This window comes from Puma concolor, chromosome A1 (genome assembly GCF_028749965.1).
Source record: "Puma concolor isolate L17-30 chromosome A1, mPumCon1.1.hap2, whole genome shotgun sequence".
NCBI lineage: Eukaryota > Metazoa > Chordata > Mammalia > Carnivora > Felidae > Puma > Puma concolor.
The window spans coordinates 160,816,379-160,830,902 of NC_141667.1; positions in this window are offsets into that span (position 1 = coordinate 160,816,379).

Genomic DNA, 14,524 nt, shown 5'->3' on the forward strand with positions numbered 1-14,524 from the left:
ACACAAGGGCTGGGACCCCATTACTTCTCTGTGAAGCCAAGGGCACACCACGTCCCTCCACCATGACCTGGAGACAGAACAAATGTGCAAAACCCAGGAGCCACACCAGGAGCACGACCGGAGCAGCTCCATTCTGCCAGGCGGGGGAGGGGGAGCTCTAAGCAAGAACAGACAAAACCATGACAGAAACAGGCCCACCTTCCCAAAGGGAAACCTAGTGGATCAAAAAAATAGCTCCCGAGGGTGCTGGACACCCCACAGCAGGAGCACATCCAGCCCCAGCCCCTGGCTTCTGAATCATCCCCAGCAAATGGAGCCGGGATTCCCCGGAGAAGCCTCCAGGCCAGGCAGGGAAACTATAAGACGTACCTCGACAGTCTCGTGGAAACACAAAGTGAGAAACTGCTCAAAATATGAACAAACAGGATGCATGCATGTCAGGAGGGCACGGCAATCAACCAGAGGCACCCATACAAGTCAAATGTGGGGCAGTATGAGCAACCTAACAAATAATGGCAGTGTGGGATCACAACCCTCAAAGTAAGATAAATATTCATGAGCCCATACTGATGGAAAGAAATAACTGAATAAATACGGAACACAGCAAAAATTCCACTTCATACTTATAGAAATACCAAGAGCAATAGAAAATCACCATTAGAATACCAGAAGAATAATGCCTGCAGAAAGATTCGTAGATAAATGCCAGACGTACGTGGCAAAACTTGAAGGAGAAACAAAATGCTTGATTGGCCTCCACGGCTCTCCCCTAAAATGCACCAATCACTGTAATGATTTTCGTGTGTGCCCAAATTCTTCAATGCCCTCCCCAGAAGGTGGCACCAGACTCCCCTCTGCTTGAGAGTGGGCAAGACATACTCTCTCACTTCTGAAGAACAGAGCATGGGGAGAGGAAAGCGGTAACTTCACAGCGGAGAGGTCAGCAGATACCACCTTGACCCAGTGATCGCGGTCAGCCTTGACAGCCATATTGACACCACGCACCCTGATACGATCCGACGAGAAGGCACATCACCTCTGTAGTATCGTTCTCCAAAATCAACCACCTCAGTCTAGTCGTGAGAATCAGCAAACAAACCCAAACCAGAGGGATGCTCTACAAGATACCTGACCAGCACCCTCCAAAAGTGCCACAGTCGTAAAAACAAGGGAAGATGAAAAAACTGTCCTAAACTGCAGAGACCGAGAGCTGGGGGTTAGCATGTGCTATCCCGGATTGGATCCTGGGATAGGGAGGGGATACTGGCAGAGAAACTGGGGCAATCCTAACAAAGTGATGGCAGGGTAGACACGTTGTCCCAAAGTTAGGGCCTTAGTTTTGATAAACGCACATGGTGGTGTAAGGTGTTCACGAGGGGTGGCTGAGGAAAGGTGCGCACGGGGACACTGCACGACCTTCACAACTCTTCCAGAAGTCTACAATGATTTTATAACGTGTTTTTAAGTTTATTTATTTTGAGACAGAGAAAAAGCAAGCAGGAAAGGGGCAGAGAGAGAATGCTAAGCAGGTTCCACACGGTCAGCGAAGAGTCCAACACGGGGCTCGAACTCACGAACTGTGAGATCATGACCTGAGCCAAAACCAGGAGTCAGACATTTAACTGACTGAGCTGTCCAGGTGCCCCTAAAATTATTCTAAAATACAAGGTCCTTAAAAGGAAGTGTCATGACAGTGTGTGGGGATGTCTAACAATCTTGGGAGACAATGGTAGGGGGAGCTTAGTGGTATCAATTAAGAATCCTCCAGAAACAGAGAACGAGTCACACCCTGAACTGAACCAAACCCCATGCTGTTGCCTACACAGTGCCCTCCATTAGTACCACTCTAGTAAGATATTTCTAAAGGAACACAAAGTGACAGGCACCTCAGCTGGTGAAAGTGCTCCCTGCAAAAAAAACAAAAACAAAGAAACAAACAAAAAAAAAACCCAAAAATGAAAAACAAACAAACAACAACAACAACAACAACAACAACAACAAACCCACCACGGAGAACTGTAATACCCCAACCAGAAGTAAATACTATAAAACATTTTTTTCTTTAAAATGTTAAAAACTTCACATCAAAAATCCAAAAGCTGAAAACAAAACAGAAAGATTTAATATCAAAATAGGTGAATGAGAATTTGCTGAATTCAGGGAAGAAACTGAAGAAAAAGAAGTAAAAATTAAACTGTTTGGTGCCCCCAAGGGATAATATACTCAACTAGATATATAACAAGGGACACTGGGGACAGGAATAAAAACAGCCAGAAAAAATGGAAATAAGAAAGAAAGGTTTTTAAAGGATCAAAGGGAAAACCACTGGTACAGAAGACGGACAAAGATCTGATATTAAGGTGATCAGAAGTCCAAAAGGAAAATCACGTGACAATGAGAAGCTAATATTGGGGCATCTGGGGGGCTCCGTGGGTTAAACGTCCGACTCTTAATTTTGGCTCAGGTTGTGATCTCACGGTTGGTGAGTTCAAGCCCTGCGTCAGGCTCCATGCTGACAGCTCAGAGCCTGGAGCCTGCTTCAGATTCTCCCCCTCTCTCTACCCCTCCCCTGCTCATGCCCTGTGTCTCTCTGTCTCTCAATAATAAATAAAAACGTTAAAAAAAATTTTTTTTAAATAAAACTCAAGATTTTCATATTGGTTCACAAAGTGAAACCCAGCTGCTGCTGTATAGAAGAGACACATCCAGGACAAAGTGCTTTATGCTGAACAGGTGAACAGGTGCCAGCCAACACAACCAATAGGGAAGCAGGAATATGAAAGTCAGCAAGGTACAAGCACAGGAAAGGCATTTAAAAAGACAACAACAACACTTTTGATACCTAAAGCAACAGTTCACAATGAAGACATATCTATCATGAATACCTATCTACATAACAGCACAGAATCCACTTTCTTGATGTGGGAACTTCACAAGAGGCAAGGAGAAGAAAACCCCACTAAAAGTCCAGGAGATAACATTCACTTTATGGGAAAGCACATCTACTCTCAGTTCAAGAAAGGTCAAAAAGACACACACACACACACACACACACACACACACAAAGAAAGGAAATGGAATAATCCAGAAAGTAGATATTATGATAAATTATTAACTTTGGCTCTGAAAATCAAGAACATGGTCCTCCTCAAATGCCCATGGAACATTCACAGAGATTTACCACTTATCAATCACAAATAAAATTTAATAATAAAATACAAACATAAATCCCCAATAGAAATACAAAAAAGTTAGCAATGAATACAGAATTGAAACACCAAAAGTTCTTTTCTCTTGAAAATTAAAAAAAAAATTGTAATAAACAATAATTGAAAAAAAAGTACAAATAAAAAGTGCAGAATTACCAACAATTAGTGTGATAAAATCACTATGTATCAGAATCCATAGAATACAATCAAAATAGTGATCAGCAGAAATTTTATAACTTTAAATAATTATACCAAATATAATAAGTTAATTTAAAAAAGGAATTAAGTTCCTGACTCAAAAAGCTGGAAAAATAACAATACAATAAACAAAGAGAAAGCAGGAAAAATAACATAGTAAGTGTAAGAGCACATGTGATACAGAATAGAAACCAAGTAATATATAATATTTATTACATATCACTACATGGAACTACTAATGGGCTATGATAAAATAATAAAGAGAAAGACTAAATCAAAATGCTGTTTCTTTTAAAAGAAATGAACAGACAGCTCTATAATTTGCCTAATCAAGAAAATAAAGGGGGTGCTGGGGTGGGTCAGTTGGATGAGTATCTAACCCTTGATTTCAACTCAGGTCATGATCCCAGAGTTGCGGGATCAAGCCCCACATCAGGCCCTGTGCTGAGTATGGAGACTGCTGGGGATTCTCCCTCCCCCCACTGTTCCCTCCCTGCTTATGCTCTTTCTCTGTCTCTAAAATAAAAAATAAATAAAAAGAAACAAAAAGAAGTGATGAAAGAAACAACCATGAAACAAATGAACATAAAAATATAGTAAGATTTTGTACAATTCTATGCAAATTCATTTAAAAACCCGCACAAAATGAGGATTTCCTAGGAGAATACAATTTGCTAAACTTGACCCAAATAAATATGTCTACTTCTACAGACAAAGCACATGAAGTTATCAAAGAACCGTCTCAGGCAAAAGGACAAGGCCTAGGTGGTTTCACAGGGACGTCCTCAGCAAATACAAGACAATCTCAGCATCGTTAAACTGCTCTAGAGCACAGAGTATAACATTGACATCGAAAGCAATAAAGATAGTGCCAAAAAGAAAGCTACAGATCCACATTTCTTATAAATATCAATGCAAAAAATCCTAAATAAAATATGAGCACGAACAATCCACAACACATTAAAAAACAGTACATCATGTCCAAGTAGGACTTCCTCTTTCCAGGACTGTAAGGTTGGATCAATGTCAGAAAATCCATTAATATAATCTGCCATACTAAGAAAAGTTGTAAGGAAAAGATTACACGATTTTTTCCATAATATGAAAAAAAAAATCCTGATGAGAAAAACACCCAGTAAGAATGTATGCTTCTCTACACACACTCACATATATGTATATCCATACCTGTACACATGCACACACGTGTGTACATTCATGTACATGTGTGCAGATAGATACAGGCATGTATGTGTACATAGACTCAGCCTTGAATTCATCATCTGTCTTCATAGGAAACGATAGATGCATTTCCCATTAAGGTCAGAAACAAGGCAAGAATACCCACTCTCTGCACTATTTAACAATCAATTGGAAATAAAATGAATATAGTTAGATAAGGAAAATGAATTATAGGATTAGAAATTTGGAAAGAAATAAAACTTCACTTGCAGATGATGTAATAATATTCCCAGAAAACCGAAGAGACTCAATACCAAAAATTACAAAAACAATAAAAGAAAAAAATAGAAGAATGTAAAATGAATCTATAAAAATCAACAGCGTGTGTATGTACACACCCAAACAATGAACAATATAATGGAGAAGAAACTCACCATTACAAAAGCAACAGAAAGGATAAAGTACTTAGGAATTAACTTATCAAAAAAGATACAAATATGAAAATAATTTTAAACCAGCTTTAAAAACACGAAAATGGGGTGCCTGGGTGGTTCAGTTGGTTAAGTGTCAACTTTGGCTCAGGTCATGATCTCATCATTCATGGGTTCGAGCCCCGCGTTGGACTCTGTGCTGACAGCTCAGGTCCTGGAGCCTGCTTTGGATTCTATGTCTCCCTCTCACTTTCTGCCCCTCCTCCACTCATGCTTGTGCGTGCTCGCTCTCTCTCTCTTTCTCTCAAATAAATAAAAACACAAAAACAACTTTAGCAAATGCAAAAACATCCCTTGTTCTCAGATGGGATAATGCAATATTATAAAAATATCAATCCTCCTGGAGATAGTACGTAAATTTAACAACACTGAAATAAAACTCCCAGTAAGTTTTTATTTTGGATTTACACAAGTTGATTCTAAAGTTTAAATGAAAAATTCAGCAGACAGTAACAACTAGAAAAACTCTAAAAGAAGAGCGAGGAGGGAGGATTAGTCCTACCAGATATTAAAACATACTAAAAAGGGGCACCTGGGTGGTTCAGTCGGTTAAGTATCTGACTTCAGCTCAGGTCATGATCTCAAGGTTCATGGGTTCGAGCCCCGCGTCAGACTCTGTGCCGACAGCTCAGAGCCTGGAGCCTGCTTCGGAGTCTGTGTCTCCCTCTCTCTCTTCCCTTCCCCCACTCATGCTCTGTCTCTCAAAAATAACATTAAGAAAAAATTTTTTAAAAACATACTAAAAACCCTCCATAATTACAACTACGGTATTGGTAAATGGATAGACTGACCAGTGGAAAAGTCCAGGCATGGACTCAAAGGTTGATGGGAAGATGGCACATGAGAAAGGGATGTCGCAGCTTGCTGGGAAAAGACAGACTTTGTAGTGACAAAGGACATCGTGATCACTGGGTGGCCCATCTGAAAGAAGGCAGAAATGGGTCCCTAGTTCACATCACATGCCAGAATAAAGACCAAATCAACGGATCAGGGATTGAACGGACAAACATCTAGCAAAACAAACGGGTGAATTCTTTTACAATATGGATATGAAGGGTGTGAGGAAAGATTTTTAAACTCTAACTTATAGTTAATATGCAATAAGAGCACAGATGGATTGAGTATAAAAACTTTTTAAGTTTCTGTGAGACACCATAAATCAAGTCAAATTGATAGACAAACTGGGAGAAGTCTCTGCCACATTGCTCCCAGATAAAGGGCTAGTCCCCCTAACCAATTAAGTGACCTCAAAAATAGAGGAAAAGATCAAAACTCCAATGGAAAGATGGACAAAACACATAAGCAGTTCACACAAAAAAACCACAACAACACACAAAAAAACATATATAACGCCCTTAACATATGAAAAGATGCCCAATTTCACTCATAAATCCAAGAATGCAGAATTAAATCCCAGATGCACTGGGATACCATATCCCCGTATTGTGTGGACAAAACCTCAAAAGTGTGACCACACACCCTGCTGGCAAAGCAGGCACTGTGGGCATTGCTGGTGCCTGCAATCACGCCTATAGTCATACCTAAGAACACCGTGCACTTACCCCTTCACCCAGAAATCCCACCTCCAGGAACCAGCCCCAAGAACTACATCTCCACAAACACACATACAAGGTTATCCACATTGCTGGTATTTCTAATTGTAATATATAATTACCTAAGTGCCCATCTACAAGCAACCAGCTATATAATCTGTAGCATAGCCACATGATGTATTATGCAGCTACAAACAGGAAAATATTGTACACTCATGTAGGGTGAGTTCCAGGATATGTATTAAGTTCAATAAGGAAAATACAAAAGAGTGTATATAGTGTGCCAATTTCGTATACCAGAGAAGGTTCACTGGGGCACCTGGGTGGCTCAGTCGGCTGAGTGTCTGAGTCTTGATTTCAGCTCAGGTCAAGATCTCAGGGTCGTAAGATCGAGCCCCATGTCGGGCTCTGTGCTGAGTGTGGAGCTTAAGATTCTCTGTTTCCCTCTGCCCCTCTCCCCCGCTCTGTGTTTTCTCTCTAAAATTAAAAAAAAAAAAAAAAAAGGTTAACTAAGAACTGAACTACTGACTACAAGTTCTCAGACTATTCACACCTTGTGCAATGCATTCTAAGGACAAAAATCACTGCAAAGAAATCTTGAGTTTTTCTTAAGTTTGCTTTCGCCAGTGCTGTTGGTGTAATGATTCTGAAGTGAGTTGGGGAGTGCTATAGCACAGAGCAAGGAGTCGAAATATATTACTCTTTGGGAAAGCCAGGTCTCACCGCAAGACAAGGGGAGCACAGATATGGACAGCCCTGTGCTGTTGGACCTGAGCTGGAGCGTGAGTGTGAATATGGGACTCCTGGTTCTGTCCACTCCAAGGGCCACAGGCAGTGACGCCCCCGTAGCGACAGGCATACCCACTCCCCGGGTCATGGTTTACAAATGCCACTCCTCACGAAAAGAAATCATGGCTTCTTAAGAAAGTCAGGTCATTCCGGGCCTTAGGCAGAGAAAGAACCGAGTGAGCTTGGACCATCTCTTGTCAGAAGGCAGACAAGTACTTAGAGACAAATGAGGTGTGTCAGAAAGATACAAGAACCTGATCGAGAGGCTCCTACGGGCCAGACTTGGAACAATTTGATCTTCAAAAAGAATTATGATGGTAATCGATTATAATACGTTGGATTCAAAAGAATAGTTGAATCTACAGTGAATTATTTTCCAAAGGCTAGAGAGAGAAGTTCTTCTTCACAAAAGCAAGCCGGTTAATAAACGTGGCAGGTGTGACAGAGCTGGAGTGTCACCGTCCTGCACCCACACTTGACAGAAGCAGAAGTCACTGGATAAAGGTCCTTGGGGAACAGACACTCTCGCCGCTTCAATTTATCATCCCCCAGGCTTCTCGCCCACTTCCGAAAGGACAAAGTTATTCATGCGTGACGGGGCCGGTAGTCCTCTCAACCACGTGGTTCAATGAATCGTATGTTCTCCTGCTCCAGCGAAGCAGGAAGAACACCGCACCTGTCACCTCTACAGTGGCCACACTGAAAGGTCTGACCTGAATCGACCCACGACGAAAAAGCCAGACAATCTGTACTGTGGAAGTCACGTGACACAACTCACCTGGACTCCAAGGTGCTGAGGTACTAAAAGAGAAAAAAGAGGCCGTGGGGGGACCGAGTGACTCTTGGTTTTGGTTCAGGTCGTAATCTCACAGCTCATGAGTTCAAGCCCCACGTCAGGCTCTGCACTGATAGCTCGAAGCCTGCTTGGATTTTCTCTCCCTCTCTCTCCCTCTCTCTCTCTATCCAAATAAATAAACACACTTAAAAAAAAAAAAAGGCCATGAATACTGTTGTGAATTAAAGGAAATTAGGGAGACATTATAAACTACTGCAATGTGTGGTCTTTAATAGTTCCTAGATTGAAAAAAATACGTCCAAGACATTTGGGAGACAATTGGGTAAATGGGAATATGAGGCCTCCATGATTTCTTGGGGGTAACAATAGCTCTGTGAGGCTGAGTAATACCCTTGTTCCTAGGAGATAGTGAGGTACTTTTAAACGATTCAATAGTGTGTGTGCACACGTGTTTTTGATTGTAAACTACAAAGCATTATTTGCATGTTAGAATGTGCTTATGTGTGAATTTGATGAAGGGTAATTTTAAGATTGATTTATTTATTTGAGAGAGAGCACACGTGAGTAGGGGAGGGATAGAGATAGAGACTCCCAACCAGGCTCCGTGCTGTCAGTGCAGAGCCCAATACAGACCTTGACCCCACACACCATGAGATCGTGGCCTGAGCCGAGATCAAGAGTCGGCCACCCAACTGACTGAGCTCCCCCGGGTGCCCCAACGGGGGGTAATTCTTGAGGAAGAGAAGGCACAGGTGCAGACACGCGACTTCTCAGGTCATCTGGAGAGAAGTGAGCGTTGAGACCTAGGCACCCCTGTGTGTCCACTTCTTTCCCTGCAAGACACAAGGGGTGAAATTGCCGGGGACCAGAACACAGCCCAAGTGGTTTTTATTCCAAGAAATAAAGCCTCCCAGCTAATGAGAGATTATATAAAAATCTTGAGGTCGAGTGGAAGACAACAACAAAAATGTGTCCCATTGTCTGGTCCACCCCAGGCTCTGCTATGACCCCCAAGCTGGTGAGTCTGTGTGCCTGGGCCCAGCGGGCCGCTATGTGGAGATCGGCAGGTGCCCCTCGCAGTCCCAACCCACACCCGGAACAGAGAGACGGGAAAACATCACCATGGGGAGCCAGGAAAGCTTGCCCTGCAACCACGGGGACCAAAATAAACATCTGCCTTCCAATTACAGGCAGGAGCACACACACTGCAGCATTAGAACTCCTTCCACTCTCCAGATTTAGTCCTCATTTGAGAGTTTCCTGAAATCACACAACTAAAAACACGTACACGCGGAAGAACACGCAGTGACGATGTTCTGAGCTCTGCTTACATTGCTGGTTTTAGTTGGAAAACATTAGCACCGAATGACCTTTTTCTGAAGGGTATTTAAGGAGACAAAGCAATTTTCTGTACTGTGGTTGCCATAGTGATGGGCCCTTTGAAAGGCTCGGGGAGAAATGATGTATGTCTGTAACCCATGGCCGTGGCCACAACAAACAGCTCAGTAAAGCAACATTTGGGGATTCATTTGAAGCAGAATAGAGAAACAGGTTTTTAAAAACTCAACCAGGAAAGAAGGGGAAGGAGGACTGTGCGGTGCTGCACAAGCAGAGCGGAGGTGACGGGCAGGGCACCGATCCTGCAGGGGAGGACGCCAGGGCCCTGGGAGGGGCTGGTCAGCTCATGGAGCCCGGTGGGTCTCCGTGGCTGGGGGCGGTGGCTGGCGTGCAGGGGATACTCTAGCAGCCTCCTCCGAGGCCCCTGCCCCCTCTCCCAGCCCAAAACTGGCACTTGGGTTTCAGAACAAGGGAGGCCCCACCAAACAGAGCCAGTACTCCTGGGAGGAATGGCTGACCCCAAGGCTGGGGCAAAGAAGGCACCAGATGACCTGGAAAATTGCGTTGTGTCAGAAAGCAGAAAAGTTCTTGAAGAATGACAGTGACATGCCAGAGACAGGGGAGCCCCTTGCAGGGGCTTCCTCTGGCCAAACTTGAAAGGATTCAAACATCACAATAAATAATGGTAGTTAACAGACAGCAGCCCATTAAACCACTGGATCATGAGTCCATACTGATATAAGTGAACGAGTGAATATGTAAACAGGAAGTTTACTCAGGACAGTTACCTAATTTCAAAGTACCCACACATGAGATTGTAATCAAGCAGAAAAGAGTGACATACAGCGGATAAGACTGAGAGATGTCATGGTAACAGCATCGTAACAGTGATAAAGATGGCCCCACTAGCAATGGGGGCCATGACACCTGATACATGCGAGGATTAGACACAGCACTGCCTCTCTGATGTCCATGCTAAGATGCATGTATTCACAATGAAGCATCATGGGGCACCTGGGTGGCTCAGCAGGTTGAGCGTCCGACTTGGGCTCAGGTCATGATCTCACAGTTCGTGAGTTCGAGCCCCACATCAGGCTCACTGCTGTCAGCCTGTCAGCACAGAGCCCGCTTCACATCCTCTGTCCCCCTCTCTCTGCCCCTCCCCTACTTGTGCTCTCCCCCCACCAAAAAAACAACAAAAAAACACATTATCAGATGAACCCCATATAAGGAAATTTCTACTAAGCAACTGCCCTGTAATCTTCTACAGTGACTTTTCTGTGATAGCCCAGGGAAGCCTGAGGAATGTTCCAGACTGAAGAAGATGAAAGGGACCTGACAGCTAAATGTAAGATGAGCTGAACCAGACCCTTTGAATACGAAGGGCATTAGTGGGAGAATTGGCAAAATTTGAATGGGGTCCAAGGATTAGATGGTAAAGTCAATATTAATTTCCTAATATTGAGAGTTGGATTGTGATTATGTAAGAGAATATCTTTGTTTACTGGAAACATGCATTAGAACATATGGGAGAAGGGCATGATGTCAGCAATTTATTCTGAAATGGTTCAGTAGAGAAAAAAAACTTTTTGTACCATAACTTGCAACTTTTCTGTTAGTTTGAGAGGGTTTCAAAAAATAGGTTTAAAAAAGGCAAATTACTAACATCAGAAATGAAAGCTGGGACATCACTACAGATCCCACAGGCATTAGAAGGATAAAAGAGGAAAACTGAACAACTTTACACCTACGACTTTGATAATTTGTATGAAACAGACCAACTCCTTGAAAGATACAATTTGCCAAAACTCACATAAGAAGAAACAGACAATAATGTTCCAAGACAGAAAGCACCAGACCCCAGACCCAGATGGGTTTACTGGTGAATCTGACCAAACACTTGAGGAAGAAATTATACTAATTTCCTACCATCTCTTCCATAGGACAGAAGCAGCGGGAGCAACCATTGTCCTTGTGTTGGCTGCAGACAGGGCTTTGCGAAGTGTTTGGGTGAGAAGATGCATGCCCAAAAGGTGGAGGGTTTTTCTCCCTTTTTGGTACCAAGAGCCAATTTACCCAGAAATGGAAGTCAGCACGTCACTGCACCCACGAGACAGATTCGTGGCCGTGGGTGGGATCCCACCCTCCAAGCTACTCAGAAAGACAAGTCTTGTCAGTTGGAACCACATGACCAGACACAAAGCTGCATGATCCTTAAGTGGTGAAGTCCTGGGGGCAGATTTCACAGTGCTGCCAGCAAGACCCTGCACTAAGGGAAGCCTGTTTCTAGCCTAAACCCACCCAGGAAGCCAGCACCGCGGTCTTGTTCTTGACCTTGCCAAAACCAGTCACCTCTGCTTTGCACACTTGGCCCCCCACCTCTCCCCTTTGAGCTGACCCCTCACTTCTCCCATCCCCACCCCTGTGTCCTCTGTGTCTCTTCACCCAGCTTACTTTCCAAGGTCCTCCTACTAGAACTTCCCTCTAGACACCCTTAACCCTTCTCCCCTCCCCTCTCAGCATGCTCCATTGGCTAAACTACAAGCCTGCTTACTCCAGTTCTCCATCTTGTCTACACCTGCAACCCAAGGCTGAAGGACAAGAGGAAGCCTGCAACTGTGCTGTGCTCACCATGAACCATGACCACTCACCTCGTGGGTGCCCAGAGTCCCCCTGCCTGCCTCTATCTACCTGCTCCTGACTGTGAGGCCCGGCTGGCAGCAGCCTGCACACCCTGATACAGGTGGTCTGCTGTGGGCACAGGCTGTGCGGTCCTAACAACATCCCTAGGGTGCTGGAGTGTCTGTAACCAGCAGCACTCTTGCTACCCCGGGGTCCTAGACGAAGGCTCACAGCAGCCCCGTCTCCGCTTTCTGCTGCCGCTGTGACAAAGCACCACGCACTCAGCAGCATGATACAACACGGATGTGTTAGTTCTGCCGGTCGGTGGGGGGCACAGTGAAGGTGTCGGGGAGACTCCGTTCCTTGCCTTTATCCAGCTTCTAGGAGCGCTCGCTCCTGGGCTCATGGCCACTCCACAATGCCTCCTCCGCCTTCCCAGGGCTCACCTCCCTCCTACCGCTGCGGCGAGGGCCCACTTCTCAGGACCCAGGTCACCAGCTGGGGCGGCCTCCAGGACCCCGAGTGTGTCACATCTGCAAAGCGACTCACACATGCGCAGGTTCTGGGGATCAGGACGCGGGCATCTCGGGGGCTGGCTTTCTGCCTCTTGCCCATCCTCCCTCTCCCAGCTGAGGACAGAGCTTTGCCTGAAGACTGTAGCAGTTTTGCTGCCATGTACCTCCGTGTACCTGGGTGTGCACCGTTTCATGGATCATAGCGGCACCTGCCACTGCTTGGGGGAAGCTGGTTCCCGGCTCATCCCGAAGGACCGATTTCGTGCCGCTCTCAGGCAGGCTGACACACTGGGATGGGTGGGGCCAGAGGAAAGGCCGGCCCCACCTCCGTCCCCTCGTCATCATCCCGCACACCCCACCCATGGGCCACCAAGGTCCCAGGCCACACCACACCCAGTGTCCCCAGGAACTGCCCCCCACCCCCCCAGCCCCCGGCCCCACACCTGGCCAATTGCTCTGGAGCCCTCCTCCCAGTTGCAGAGATGTTCACAGACCTGAAGACGTAAACGTGCTCATTCTACTGCTAGCCGCACTCCGGAAAGCCACTCTGGGGGGAATTTATTCTACGCGCCCGCATTTAATTTCTAAAATCAGTCTGGGAAAGCAAGAGATTGAGGTTCGTTTTTAAAATCTATTTACTTGCGGGGCGCCTGGGTGGCGCAGTCGGTTAAGCGTCCGACTTCAGCCAGGTCACGATCTCGCGGTCCGTGAGTTCGAGCCCCGCGTCAGGCTCTGGGCTGATGGCTCGGAGCCTGGAGCCTGTTTCCGATTCTGTGTCTCCCTCTCTCTCTGCCCCTCCCCCGTTCATGCTCTGTCTCTCTCTGTCCCAAAAATAAATAAAAACTGAAAAAAAAAAAAAATTTAAAATCTATTTACTTGCAACCTAGAAACAAGCACAAAGAGACAGACTGTGGATCATCCTGGGAGGGAAGGGAGAGTTGTGAGCCAAAGACTATGCTCAGACTTTCTTTTTGTTGTGAACAATCAGCAGCAGCCTCTATGTGGACTGGACCCGGGAAGTGTCGTGTCCTGTGGGTAACATACCAACACAACATGGAGTGGGGGACGTGCCGAATGGTACTAGGCAGTTAAACACACGGGATCCAAATCGAGACTTAACGGCAAGTTCATTATCTAAAAATCAATCAGCTTTTCTTTGCTTCATCAAAAGATCAAATGATAGTGTATGCCACCTTACTTTCAGAATAAAATGTTTTTATTCTCAGACAAGTGAGAACAATGAGAATTATTCCATAATCTGTCAGGTACTGCACAGGCCGATTGAGGAGGGTTTGTGTCTCTGTGAGGGCAGGCTCGTGGCATGCCCGTCGTAGACGTGCAACAAGCTTCAGCGGCCAAGAACGAGATGATCCCGGAACGCAGCGTGGACAGAAAACACTGCGAGCGGTTCAAATGGGACACTCATGGCCAGGACTGCAGGCCTCCTTCAGGCCCAGACAACCTGGCCTCCACTTCCCCCAGAGCAGGTGGGCCTCCCCGACCTTCTGTAGGACCTGGTGAGGTCTCTTTGTCCTTCTGGGCACTGACAAGCCTCACATGACCCTTCCCAGGCCCATCCCCTCCCAGGATGATGAGGGTAAAGAGAACGTGGGTTCTAGCTTCCCTTGGTGCGGGCAGCCAGCAGTGGGGCCAGGGGCAAAATCACAGCAGTGAGGAAGAGGGTACCAGGCAGTTTAGCCACACCGCACAATCCAAGGTACCAGTTTCCACACGACTGCTCTCGCTCCAGAACCGGCCTCAGGTCTGGGGCCCCCGCACCACCCACACTCCAGCTGGCTGCAAAACTGGGGTTCTGCACAACCACCCTTGCATA